The sequence below is a fragment of the Carcharodon carcharias genome, chromosome 17 (assembly GCF_017639515.1).
Source record: "Carcharodon carcharias isolate sCarCar2 chromosome 17, sCarCar2.pri, whole genome shotgun sequence".
NCBI lineage: Eukaryota > Metazoa > Chordata > Chondrichthyes > Lamniformes > Lamnidae > Carcharodon > Carcharodon carcharias.
The window spans coordinates 110156435-110170230 of NC_054483.1; the positions used below are offsets into that span (position 1 = coordinate 110156435).

The 13796-nt window shown below is 44.4% G+C and overlaps 1 long non-coding RNA gene across 2 annotated transcripts in view; it reads left to right on the forward strand.

Moving 5' to 3' along the window:
• The first annotated feature begins 35 nt into the window (after positions 1–35).
• The window catches only part of LOC121290106, a 33336-nt gene continuing 19575 nt past the window's right edge, over positions 36–13796 (forward strand). For both annotated transcript variants that reach the window (XR_005945705.1, XR_005945706.1), the window contains exons 1-2: positions 36–115; positions 12182–12296. This is a non-coding gene — a long non-coding RNA (uncharacterized LOC121290106). The remainder of the gene's footprint in view (positions 116–12181; positions 12297–13796) is intronic.

Genomic DNA, 13796 nt, shown 5'->3' on the forward strand with positions numbered 1-13796 from the left:
GGAAGGGAAACAAAAGAAATGCACCCCCTCCCCCTATAAGAAAATGTTTCGATCAAGAATGTTGCTGAACAGAGCTGAGTTTTATGGAATGACTTACACACAAATACTTTAGCAGGTAAGGGTATATTTTAAACAACTATCTGGTACAGAAAATATATGGATAATGTTTTAGTCATTAAGAGGTGGGGGGGGGGGGGGTGTTGGGATTGTAGGGTCTCCACCGTGATGTCAGGCTCTTGTTTACACAATTCACCCGATTTTCTACCTCTGTACACACACACAGACTTTTTAGTAAGCCAAGTTACATTGACGCAAAGAGGGAAATGATTGACTGCAGTCTATCTTCAGTTGCCCGGTATCCATTCCGAATATAAACAGTATTGCTTTTCACTCCACAACATGGCTTTTGCAGTTACTGTGTATGTTTTTTTCAACAAAAAAAAAGAATCATATTCATTTTGAAAGCATTTAAACAAGAAGCCTGTCAAAATTCAAATGGGTATATAACTACAGCAATGGCTTGTATTTATACAGAGTAGACTACTGACTAGAGCGCAAGCAAAATACACGCTGTAATTCTGTCGCGCTATTTATGAATGAATTGTTGTGCTTAATAGAACAACTGCATTGTTTTGTACTTACCTGGATTGCAAAAATCGCATTTAATAGTCAAAATAGTTTTAAAAAACGGCCAGGAAAACACAAGACCAGATGTTGATGCATTCATTGGTGCACGTCGGCTCCAATCTGTGCTTTTGGAAATATGTGCAAAAAAACTCTATTGTACTGAACCTACATGATCGCCATAAATCACACCGAAGGGATGGTCTGGAGACGCACTATCTGTTCATGGGAAGCTTGTTATGAATGAACTCGCGTCCATTAATCTTTTCATTTATTCGCTTTAGCCCATTGTAAGAACCATAAAACCTGTGGGACATTAAGTTACAAACGAACTCGACGTGTAACCATTAGAAGGAGCAGTAGCTACAGCAAGAAACGTTGCAAACAGGTTGCACTATTGGGTGCAGGACAATTAGGGTACAGCAGATCCAGACGGGCAGCCGTCGATCAACAAAGGGAAAAAAATGTTTTTTTTTAAATACGTTAAGCGTAGAAAATTTTAATTGGTCCAGTTTCACTGGCTGAAATGCGTTCTAATATGATGTCCTAACGAATCTCCTCACCGGCCACACCTCACAGTAATTCAGAGCAGAGGCAGCTTATTTGAGCACTGGATGTTTCCTTAACTGTGCACGCTTTCTTCACCCAGTTCACATCACAGCTTCAAGAGAACCAACACGTTTTAAAATTAGAAATCAATGAAAATCTATTTTAAAAACCCAAACAGGATCCAAGTCAAGCTCCAGAATTGCCATTATCTACTCACAGATGCGCATTTAGGGAGGTGGCAAAACGGCCGGCTTTGCCGTTGGAGGGAGGAGGCTCAGTGATACGTTACTGATAAAAAAAATAACAAAGCACGATTGATTTTTTTTTTACAAAAATTGTAAATCTTTTCACAATTGTTCATTTAACCTAGTGTTGTGTGGCAGATTATGCAGTAACAGGATCACGCAGCGCTTTGCTGAGCCGTGAACAAGGTTAACGTAAACATGTCGTTTGGACGAATAAGCGTATTATCTTGATAAGTGACTGTAACTGTTCGTGGGGTTGAAAAGAATGATAGGAGTTTGACTGGGAAATCCATAATGGGGGGTTAATTTCCTTGGTCGATACTGTCGCCGGAAGAAATTGAGCAAATCTCAGTCTAATGTGTACGCTGTTGTCTCTATATTTGATTTCTTAATTTTTAAATTACAGATATTCTGCTTTTTGTTGCTTCCTTTTTTCCTCTGTGTTCCGGTTCTTCGTGTTATTGCTTTAGAGGATATCTCTGGGTCTTTAAGCGTTTGGTCAGACGCTTTTAAAAGCTAGAGAGGGAGATTTGAATTTCCCGAAGTCAGCAGTTAAAATCTCTTCACGGGAGACAAAACACAAAAGTGCAACTTCGAAACCTTAACAGGCAGGAGGCTTCTAACTGCTTGCGGCTTGATAGCTGCTAGTTCAGGGGATCATAACTGCGGTTTTTTTTATTCAGCCCCCTCGTCATAATGCGCCTTTTCACAGCCCCGCTAGTCTTCAAATCAAACCCTTGGAACCACCCCGCTTTTTTTAAAAAAAAATCTTTTCTATCTTGTTTAAAGTGATCCAGTCCGGACTTGAATAAACTGCAAAAAAATTACCAAAGACGCGTAGTTGATTTGAAATAAAGCGAGAAAGCAAATCCGTGGGCCGATTCAATGCAGTCCTGGTTTCTTAATAATGCCAAGGAAAAAAAAAGTAAAGGTAGAGGAATGTATTCTGAAGAGTGAAATCTCAATGAAATGTCACAAATGATCAACTGGGAATTTAACAAGCTTGTACCTCGTTTCTAATGTCTTGCCGTGCGCTCTGTTTGAGTTTAAAAGCGGAATAACGATAATTGTACGGGCCGGGAGGAAACTGACTTGAAGTCGTTTCTGCACCTTGTGAATGAAGAGGAAGAATCCAAGTCTCCGGTGGTTTAACTCCGCTCTGTCAAAGTTAGCTCATCGTAACTGATGCCATCAACATTCATTGCATAATACCCAGAGCAACTGATAAGCAGAAATGTGTACATGGATGCACATTTTACAGAAAAAAAACACAGATTTTTGACTATTCGAAATATTTGGCTACTTTTCGCGGTCTATTTTGAAGTTCATCTGTCGCCCCAGCATTTTTAAAGCGCCGTTTCGTAGTAACTGTTTTAAAACATCATAAAATGGACGACTATTCATATTGGGCTCTATAATGTGGACGGATGTCCAGTCTACTGTACCTGGAAGATATAACTAATGACCACGGCAACTCAACCTAAGGAAAGTAGGCGCCAGAAGGAAGGCCCTTATCTCTGGCAGCACTGGGCAGACGATGATTTGCCAACCCACAAAATAATAAAAAAACAGTTTTTAAAAAAATAATAAATTTTGTAGAGAGGGAATTGCGCAAACGCCTAGAAAGGTACCCGCATCCTGTAGGGGCAATCTTGTTCCATTGCATTCGAAATCAACATTTCCTTACCGAATTGCTGTGGTCGTTCGCTGTGAGTAGAGACACCGCAAATGTGCCCGTAAACGCTTCCATTTTTTGATTGATACTGTTAGCGAAATCTTAAAAGACACCCCCCCCCCCACCCACCCCCGCCCCCCCACCTCCCAAAGAGAACCAAATGGTTAGCAAAGCCGAGCAGAATAATTCGTCTTGTGCGTAAGAGATGGGCTCGTGCTATTTAGGGGCCAGAGCAATGAGGTTTCCCCCAAGGACAAAATCATTTTGCCTACTTTCACAGTTCTGACGGTAGAAGGGTCGCCGACCAGAAAGGGTTAAAACACTGTTTCTCTACGGATGCTGTCAGGCTGCTGAGCATTTCTTGCGTATTAAGCTTTTATTCCACATTCCTGGTGTGGGCTTAGAATTTGCTGTGATTTTAAGCTAACTTGGTGAGGTTACACAAAGGGCACCCTTTGCACACAAAGTGACACCTAAAGCAGGGTAAATAATCCTGGGTAACAAATGCGTTTAATTTCCAGGGTCGAATGCAAAGGCTAAAGAATTGGTTTAGTATGTGCTCCTTTTAACAGATTTTTTTTTACAGGCAGCAACACTCAGTGAATGGCAGTTTTTACAGGCAGAAACAATCAGTGAATGGCAGTTTTTACAGTCAGAAGCAATCAGTGAATGGCAGTTTTTACAGGCAGAAACACTCAGTGAATGGCAGTTTTTACAGGCAGCAACACTCAGTGAATGGCAGTTTTTACAGTCAGAAACAATCAGTGAATGGCAGTTTTTACAGTCAGAAACAATCAGTGAATGGCAGTTTTTACAGGCAGAAACACTCAGTGCATGGCAGTTTTTACAGGCAGAAACACTCAGTGAATGGCAGTTTTTACAGGCAGAAACACACAGTGAATGGCAGTTTTTACAGGCAGAAACAATCAGTGAATGGCAGTTTTTACAGGCAGAAACACTCAAATGAATGGCAGTTTGCCGCAAGTTCACTGGAAATGTGCAAGTTGCTCAAAACTAGCCGGCCAGAGCCTGTTAAATCTTACATTTTTTTTGTTAAAAAAATCTTTAAACATACTTTATTCAGGACATCACAAGACATCCCACAACTAAATATATGATGACAGCACATTTCACATTATAAATTATTTTGGAGTGCAGTTACCATACTAATTCATTGTGTGAAAGGCTTTGTGGATTTTCACTATGATAAGTCGCTGTGTAAGTGCGTTCATTATTTATACAAAGCGCGTTATGGGCTAATACCTGCATGCTTTGCATGTAACCGATTGACTTGTTATGAAACAACACCGACTTTTATTTATACAGCGCCCTTAATGAAGTAAAACGTTTCAAGATGCTTTACATGAGCGTCATTCAGACAAAATTTGACACCACTACATAGAGGTATTAGGACAGATGGCCAAAGGCTTGAACAAAGAGGTAGGTTCCCAGGAGTGCCTTAAAGGAGGAACGCGAGGTAGAGAGGTGGAGGGGTTTGGGGAGGGAAATTCGGAGCTCAGGCCCTTGGTAGTTAAAAGCATCCGCCAACAATGCAGTGATTAAATCTGGTATAGAGGCCAGGATTGGAGGTGAGCAGGATCTCGCAGGCTCGTCGCGCTGGGGGAGTTTACAGAAATAGAGAGCAGAGGAGCCACGGAAGGACTTGGAAACAAGGATGGGAATTGTAAAATTGAGGCGTTGCTTAACCATGAGCCAATGTAGGTCAGTGGGCATTGGAACGATACGTGAAGGAGACTCGATGTTATTTAGGACATGGGCAGCAGAGTTTCAGGCGATCTTTCTTCTGGTCGGGGAATCTAAAACCCAGGGGCACATTCTCAGGACAAGGGGACCATCATTTGGAACTGAGGTACCGAGAAATTCCTTCACTCAAAGGGATGCGAATCTTTGGAATTCTCTGTCCCAGAGGATTGCGAATGCTCCATGGTTGAATGCATTTGAGTTGAAATTGAGGGATGCGGGGAGCAGGTGGGAAAATGGAGTTGAAGCCCAAGATCAGGCCTGGTCGTACTGAATAGCGGAGCAGGCTCGATGGGCCGAATGGACTACTCCTGCTCCTATTTCTAGTGATCTTGTGTTCTCGAGTTGATGGAAAATTAGAACTTGGAAGGCTTGTCAAAAATGAATTGAAACAGTCAAACAATGACACGGATGAGGGCTTCAGCAGCTGAAGAGCTGAGGCAGGATCAGAGTCTGGTTATGCTGCAGAGGCTCAGCTAGGGGCAAATGTGACGCCAAGGCTGTGAACACTGGGCTGTATTTTTCCACTGGGCATGTTTCCAGTGGGTGGGGACCTGTAAAAATATGATGAATGACTAGCCCACCATCTTCCTGCCCACCCCCAGACCAGGCCTCATAATAACGGAGCCAAAATGGACAGCTCGCCCAGCATTTTGGAAAAAAAAATCATTAATGGGCAGATGAGCTTGTTAACATGCCAATTAACCTGAAGATTACACTGAGCACGCCATACTGCAGTTGGTGAGGGCATGTGGGAAAGAATGGTGAGTGGAAAGGAAGACGGATGCACCTCCCCCCTCCCTCCCCCCCACCCCCCCAGCTGGCCTCCAAAACTAGTCCCCCCCACTGAGCACCCCCCCCCCCCACCATCCTTCCCCCCCCAAAAAAAAACCCTAAGGATGCCCAATCCCCTCCTAAGGTATAAAACTGGGATTTACCTCAGCCCGGGACCTGCTTACAGTCTCAGCAAACGCACACTAATGAGTTCTGGCACTGCAGGTCAGCAGCCCTGGAGGGTGCGACCACCCACCACCCTCCACCCCCCACCCCGCCCCCCCACCACCACCACCACTGAGGGGCAGAAGTCCCTAAACAAAAACAGAATTAACTGGAAAAACTCAGCAGGTCTGGCAGCATCGGCGAAGAAAAGAGTTGACGTTTCGAGTCCTCATGACCCTTCGACAGAACTTGAGTTCGAGTCCAAGAAAGAGTTGAAATATAAGCTGGTTTAAGGTGTGGGGGGGTGGGGGGGGGGGGGCGGGGACGAGAGAGAGAGAGAGGTTTTCTCTGCCGGAGTGGAAGCGGGCAAATGCAGTCCCACTTAGCTGGACCACAGGCGGGAGGGCGGGAAGGGGGTGGGGTAGGTGGTTAACCATGCCAAAGGTTCCAGACAGTTTGAGAAGAATGAGGAGGGACTGTTTACCTTTGTCACAGTCACATAAAATGTCATTTGCAACTTTGAAAAGAGCTAAAAACAAAAAAACTGCGGATGCTGGAAATCCGAAACAAAAACAGAATTACCTGGAAAAACTCAGCAGGTCTGGCAGCATCGGCGGAGAAGAAGAGTTGGCGTTTCGAGTGAAGGGTCATGAGGACTCGAAACGTCAACTCTTTTCTTCTCCGCCGATGCTGCCAGACCTGCTGAGTTTTTCCAGGTAATTCTGTTTTTGTTTTGAAAAGAACTGTTTTGGTACTGTAGCAAAGGCTGGAGGGATTCAAACCTAGAGTTCCAGGAATGTTGTACGCGGATTTGGAAGGAATTACAATAAATTTTAAAATGTGCGACATACATTTGTTTAGTCCTGGAAATCAGAAATCAAGGGGGGAGATAATGATGAGTAGCCCTTAGACCCATGTAAAACCCACACATTTATAACCTTTTATCTTAAATCAGAGAGAGCAGGAATTATTTTACGACAAAATCTGTATGTGTGTTGGCTGAGAACCGTTTGATGGATTGGACATATAAAAGGTTAGAAACATTGAGCAGGTCAGGTAGCATCTTTGGAGAGACAGGCTGATAACCTTTCATCAGAACCGGCGATTGGCAGGGTAGTGTGTGAATAAGTATTACTATTCAGTCCTAATTTCTGCATTCACGCTTTGAGTGCTGCTGGTTGGACATTTCTGGAGCGGACTTGAGGGGGGGTGGGGGGTGGGGGGATTAAAGATCGATACGGCATAGATATGAGAGGATGAACCAGTGAAAAATTAAAGAACTGAAGCGTGTAAAGGCGCATCGAGGCAACAAGCGAAATAAAAGCTCAAATTCAAGAAGAACAAACTAAAATTTAATCCGATTTAGATCTAACAGGGTGAATTCGTTTACGTCCATTTTCCTTCCTAAGTAACGTTAGAGTAAGGTTGGCCGAGACAAGGGTCTTATAACCCATAGCCAAAATCATGGATAATTATACTTAAGGTATTAAATTTAGTGGAATTCATGCACCGCGGGCTTCAAACTAACACGGCAACTGTGCAGCCCAGAGTGCAGACAAGGCAATGACTGGAGCCCTGTGAAACCCACAGACAAACATTAAAGGGACTGGAATCTTGGCAAAAAGCAGTAACTGGGAAGACGAGACACATAGCTGATTTATCAGCCAAGTTTAAAGAGATTAGTTCCTGTCCGGTCCATTTTAAAACGGCCAGCAAACAATAGAGGGGGAGAAAGAATATTTCACCAAGGGAAACCAGTTTTAGTCTTGTTCTGCGAGTCACCGACGAGACGATCGATATACATTTAAAATCATCACCGAAAGAGGGGAGAGACTGATTTGGGAGAATATTCTCTCCACAGGAGGTTGTAAGGTCATGGGATGTCTTACTCGAAATGTGGTTCTGTGAAAATGCTCTTGCAACAGCTGCTTTCGATCCAGGTGGCGGGCATGGTGGTATTTTCACTGTACCGGTAATCCAGCGGCCCAGGGTATTTCTCTGGGGGACCCGGGTTCTAATCCCACTGCAGCATTTGAATTTAATAACAGTTTGAATTCAGTAACAATCTGGAGTTAGAAGCCTGTTGGTGACCATGAGAGGATTGTCGTAAAAAACACATCTGGTTCACTAATGCCCTTTGGGGAGGGAAATTTGCCATCCTTACCTGGTCAGGCCTACCTATGACTCCAGATCCACAGCAATGTGGTTGACTCTGAAATGCCCCCTGAACAAGGTCTGACATTCACAGCCCATGAACGAATTTAAAAAGAAAATTCTATCTGAAAAGCTTCGGAAACACCTTAGAAAGCTGCCATCGTAATGCGATTTGCATCATACCGTTTTAGGACTGATCAATATTTTATATCCTTTCTCATTCTGCTTATTTGTAAACCCACACGCACAGCCCTGATAGAAGTGGCTTCTTAGCATATTTTCTTTTGACATTTAATTTGTTAATGTCCTTTGTTTCTTCCTGTTCCTTTTCTTGGGGCCTGCACCTTCGCCCATCGACTGAACAGATCGGAGGCGGCCTGCTCACTTGCAGATCATGCCTGAGCTCAAACCGCTGCCAGGGTGTGGTTAGTTTGGCGAATTGAAGATTGCCTGATGATTCTACTGATAGCCCCCGCTTCTGATAGACAGTCTATTACAGTATATGCAAGGAAAAGTTCAGAACTAATCAGGTGAGGGAGCAGGACGATGGAACTCTATTCTTTTCAATGCGCTCCAAGTTTTATGACACCTCAGATTAAGTATCAAATGTATGGGGAAGATAAAAAAAGAAACAGACTCCTTGCTGATTTCTTCTGACCCGAAGCCAGGGATCAACAAGCAGCCGCCAAACTGCAAACTTCCCTCGCCGATTGCGTTTAACCTCCAACTGACTTTAGATTTGCAACCTTCAGGGGAAAGGCTCTCTTAAACAAAATAATGCTTTGCATGTTAAAAAGTGGGATGCTCCTGTCATTATCTATCGCAGTCTGTTTCGTGAAATGACATGCTATTGTGTGCATCAGTCTAGTCTACATGGTGACTTTGTAAACAAAATCTCAGCATGTGGCGCAGCTGGGACATGCTGTCAGTTTGCTTATACTGTACAACTAAAGAAATCATGTTGTCGTCAGTAATGATTAATTACTGTCTCCTTGAAGTAACAGTGTTCCGTTGAATGGAAGTCTTGATGTTCTAAATGAAAATGGATAGTTCCAGTTAAGCGAAAGTTAATTAGAAACAAATTTTTAACATGGTTATACTCACTCATTTTTTTAAAAAAAACACACATTTTCAAGTTTGTAGTCAGAGTAATTTCAGAATTTGAGTCACAGAATATATATATATATATATATATCCGATCATACAGCGCAAAGTAATATGTATTCCGCAGGTTATGTATCTGTGTTTAAATGATGGTCGTGTTGGGATTTAAAAATTCACTCTTTGGACTTTCCTTTAATCCGAATTGAAATTTTGCTAATGATTTCACGAGGTGAGGACTGAGCACTTGCGCAAATAGATGACAAAGAAGAGTGTATATTATAGAATACTTACTGAACTCTCAGTGCTGCTTACAACTTGCAATTATGCAGCGCCTACCACGCAGTAGATGTTTCAAGGTGACCAGGATCGCGCTTTCTGAGAGATTGGTGGAAGGGACTTTCAAAAGGAACTGGATAGATCCTTGAAAAAGAAACACTTGCAGGATTTCGAGAAAAGAACTGGAAAGTGAGACTGATGAGATAACTATTCCATAGAGCCTGTACAGACTCGATGGGCTGAATGGCCTCGTTTGGTGCTGTATGATTCTATCCGTTTTACAGTGGGAGGGAAAAAGACAAAAGAAAAATGATTAAAGGGAGGGGCAATTATTTCTGGTGGGGTTTATAAGAAGTAGCTGAATGTATAGTTGAAAAGATGGGTTTTGATTTTTAAACAAAATAGACAGCTAAGAGGGTGAGTTTAAGAAGGCACCAATGATGGGGTGAAGAGAAAGAGAGAGAAAGAGATTTAATAGAGGCCAAATTCGGAAGGCCAATGGATGATGCTGCAGAGGTAGGGTGGGGTGAGTTATAGAAATCGGTAGAGCATTTTGAGAGATGCGTTGAGATGCAGTGAAGTAAATGGATGATTGAGAGTCTGATCAGTACATCGTAAAATTTGGGTCTTATCAATACAAATAAATATGAGAAAAAGTGAACTTCATGGGATGTGGGCGTCACTGGCTAGGCCAGCATTTATTGCCCATCCCTAATTGCCCTTGTACTGAGGGCATTTAAGAGTCAACCACGGCTGTGGATTTGGAGTCACTTGTAGGCCAGACCAGCTAAGAACAGATTTCCTCCCTTAAATTAAAGGCCATTTAGTGAACCAAGTGGGTTTTTTAAAAATAAAAAATCGACAATAGTAGACTTTTTTCATTCTAGATATTTTTTTATCGAATTCAGTTCCCACCACGGATAGGATGTGAAACCATGCACCCCCCCCCCCACCCCCCTACCCCCGAGCTTTACCCAGGGTCTGTGGCATACTAGTCCAGTGATAACACCACCTTGCCACTCCTTTCACGACTCCTAGCCCCATCAACACCGGGCGGTTATCTATGAGAGACAGAAGCAGCTGATTGACATCGAACCAGCTCCACCAGAGCATTGAGGTAGTCTTATATTATTGATCGGCAAGAAGCTTTCCAATCAGTGAGTAAAAACTACTAGCATTCAACAAAAGGAGTGACAATGCGAGCCTTTAGAAAAGTTGCATGTGTACGTGACCCTGTTATTGTATAAACTCTGCTGGAGAAAAGCATGGGTCAGTCCCAAAATGGCTGGAAGCTGAATTTTGCTAGATTCTTTAGAGCGGTTCTCTGTAGATACCGTTTGGAAGCTTTGAAGTTGCAGAAATGCTGCCGGTGGCTAACATGTGGTGGTTGGAAATATGAATGATCTCATCGACCTTTCCCCACAAGGAGCTGAGACACAATTAAAAAAAAAATCTTGTCCAAATCTGCCTTTGGAATATTGTCCTCCCGAGGCGCTGAGCATGCTCGAAGTCCACAGCTATGTCTGCAGTAGCATGGAATACAAATCATGTTGATACAGGAGGCCGATTCATTATTAAAACCAATTCCCCACTCCCTTGCCCCATTCCCATTTCATCGTCGCTCAATGTAGACTGAACTTCTGACAGGCCCGAACAGGGGTGGCAGCTGAGTGACAATATAAACGTGGCAAATCTGCCACACAGCTACTCAAATCAAAACCAGTCTGAAAAAGAAATGTTTGCATTTATATAAGCGATCTTCACAACTTCAGGAAAACCCAAAGGGCTTTACAGTCAATGAGGTACTTTTGAAGTGTTACAACGTAGGAAACGAGTCAACCAATTCGCGCACAGCAAGATCCCAGAAGAGGCCCAGCAGCCTCTGTTTTTTTTTTAACCACCCGAAAGCGATTGCTGGGCTGTGAGTGTCGCCGGCAAGGTCGGCATTCGTTACCTGGTGACGGCGGTGGTGGAGATGCTTCTTGATCTGCGAGGGAGTTGTGCAAGCGGGCCGCTTCCGAGGGGAGGACTGAAGACTCATCATACCAGCAAGGACAATGGATCTCCTTCCCTAAAGGATATCAGCGAACCAGTTGTATTTTGGCCGCAACCTAACAGCTTCATGGTCACTTCTACAGACATCACATTTATTTGTCGCTTTGAAACTGATTAAAACTGTCATTGTGGCTCTGAATTCAGAAATTTCCAGGTTACTAGTCGAGCAACATAACCACTGCACCACCTTACACAAGTACCTAGTTTTCTCTGTGCAGAATTGCCTTCTGATTTGCAGTCAACCGGTTGGTCCCTTTGATATAATGAGAAGCCGCGATTAAAACTCTTGGGCCATGCTTTGGATCAGAACCCTTTGAGCCTCCCGCATGCCCCCGTCAAACGCATCAGGGCGTTTCGTTATATTAAGCTTGCTCCGAGAAATGGGCCCTGGCGTTAGTGGGCATTAGATTGCCAACTGTGAGGCATTTACAATGACTGTTCATCCTTCACAGAAACTGAGCTGAATCGAATGTTGTCCCTTCCAGGTAAATAGGATGTTTGATATTAAGGCGTGTAGTCGACGGAGGTACAACGGGGTTCCTACAATTGACAGAATCTTTTCAAAGAGCCAGTGATTATTGTCCGAGTGCATGGCTTTGAGTTGTGTTAGTTCGGTTGTAAGGCAAGAAGAAACTTCGGTCATCTCGGATTACTAAGTGTAGCCACAAGCCATTGAGGCCGTCTAGGTTTCTTCATTGTGTGATAATGGCAGTTCGTGTATCTGTGTCCGTGTGTGAATATCTTTTTGTGTACCTGTTTCTGTGTGTGAACATATGTGTACGCTTCTTTATCCTTTAAGGAAGGAAATCCATTGTCCTTGCTGGCGTGGTAAGTCTTCAGTCCTCCCTCGGAAGCGGCCCGCTAGCACAACTCCCTCGCAGATCAAGAAGCATCTCCACCACCGCCGTCACCAGGTAACAAATGCCGACCTTGCCGGCGACACTCACAGCCCAGCAATCGCTTTCGGGTGGTTAAAAAAAAAAGAGGCTGCTGGGCCTCTTCGTGGGATCTTGCTGTGCGCGAATTGGTTGACTCGTTTCCTACGTTGTAACACCTCAAAAGTACCTCATTGGCTGTAAAGCCCTTTGGATTTTCCTGAAGTTGTGAAGATCGCTTATATAAATGCAAACCTTTCTTTTTCAGACTGGTTTTGATTTGAGTAGCTGTGTGGCAGATTTGCCACGTTTATATTGTTTTCTATTGTATACATATGTATACGGCCAGCTTCTATCTCCTACCCAAAATCCACAAACAGAACTGCCCCGGTAGACTGATCGTCTCAGCTTGCTCCTGCCCCACGGAACTCATTTCTCGTTATCTTGACTCCCTTCTCTCTCCCCTTGTCCAGTCCCTTCCCACCTACATCCGTGATTCCTCTGACACCTTACGTCACATCAACAATTTCCAGTTCCCTGGCCCCAACCGCTTCCTCTTCACCATGGACGTCCAATCCCTCTACACCTCCATCCCCCACCAGGATGGTCTGAGGGCCCTTAGCTTCTTCCTCGAACAGAGGCCCGAACAATCCCCATCCACCACTACTCTCCTCCGTCTGGCTGAACTTGTTCTCACCCTGAACAATTTCTCCTTCAACTCCTCTCACTTCCTCCATATAAAAGGCGTGGCTATGGGTACCCGCATGGGCCCCAGCTATGCCTGTCTCTTTATGGGGTATGTGGAACATTCCTTGTTCCAGTCCTACTCCGGCCCCCTTCCACAACTCTTTCTCCGGTACATCGATGATTACTTCGGTGCCGCTTCATGCTCTCGTCGGGACTTGGAAAAATTTATTAATTTTGCTTCCAATCTCCACCCCTCCATCATTTTCACGTGGTCCATCTCTGACACTTCCCTTCCCTTCCTTGACCTCTCTGTCTCAATCTCTGGTGATAGACTGTCCACCAATATCCATTACAAACCCACCGACTCCCACAGCTATCTCGACTACAGCTCCTCACACCCCGCTTCCTGTAAGGACTCCATCCCATTCTCTCAGTTCCTTCGCCTCCGTCGCATCTGTTCCGATGATGCTACCTTCAAAAACAGTTCCTCTGACATGTCCTCCTTCTTCCTTAACCGAGGTTTTCCACCCACGGTCGTTGACAGGGCCCTCAAACGTGTCCAGCCCATCTCCCGCGCATCCACCCTCATGCCTTCTCCTCCCTCCCAGAAACATGATAGGGTCCCCCTTGTCCTCACTTATCACCCCACCAGCCTCCGCATTCAAAGGATCATCCTCTGCCATTTCCGCCAACTCCAGCATGATGCCACCACCAAACACATCTTCCCTTCACCCCCCCCCCTATCGGCATTCCGTAGGGATCGCTCCCTCCGGGACACCCTGGTCCACTCCTCCATCACCCCCTACTCCTCAACCCCGTCCTATGGCACCACCCCATGCCCACGCAAAAGAT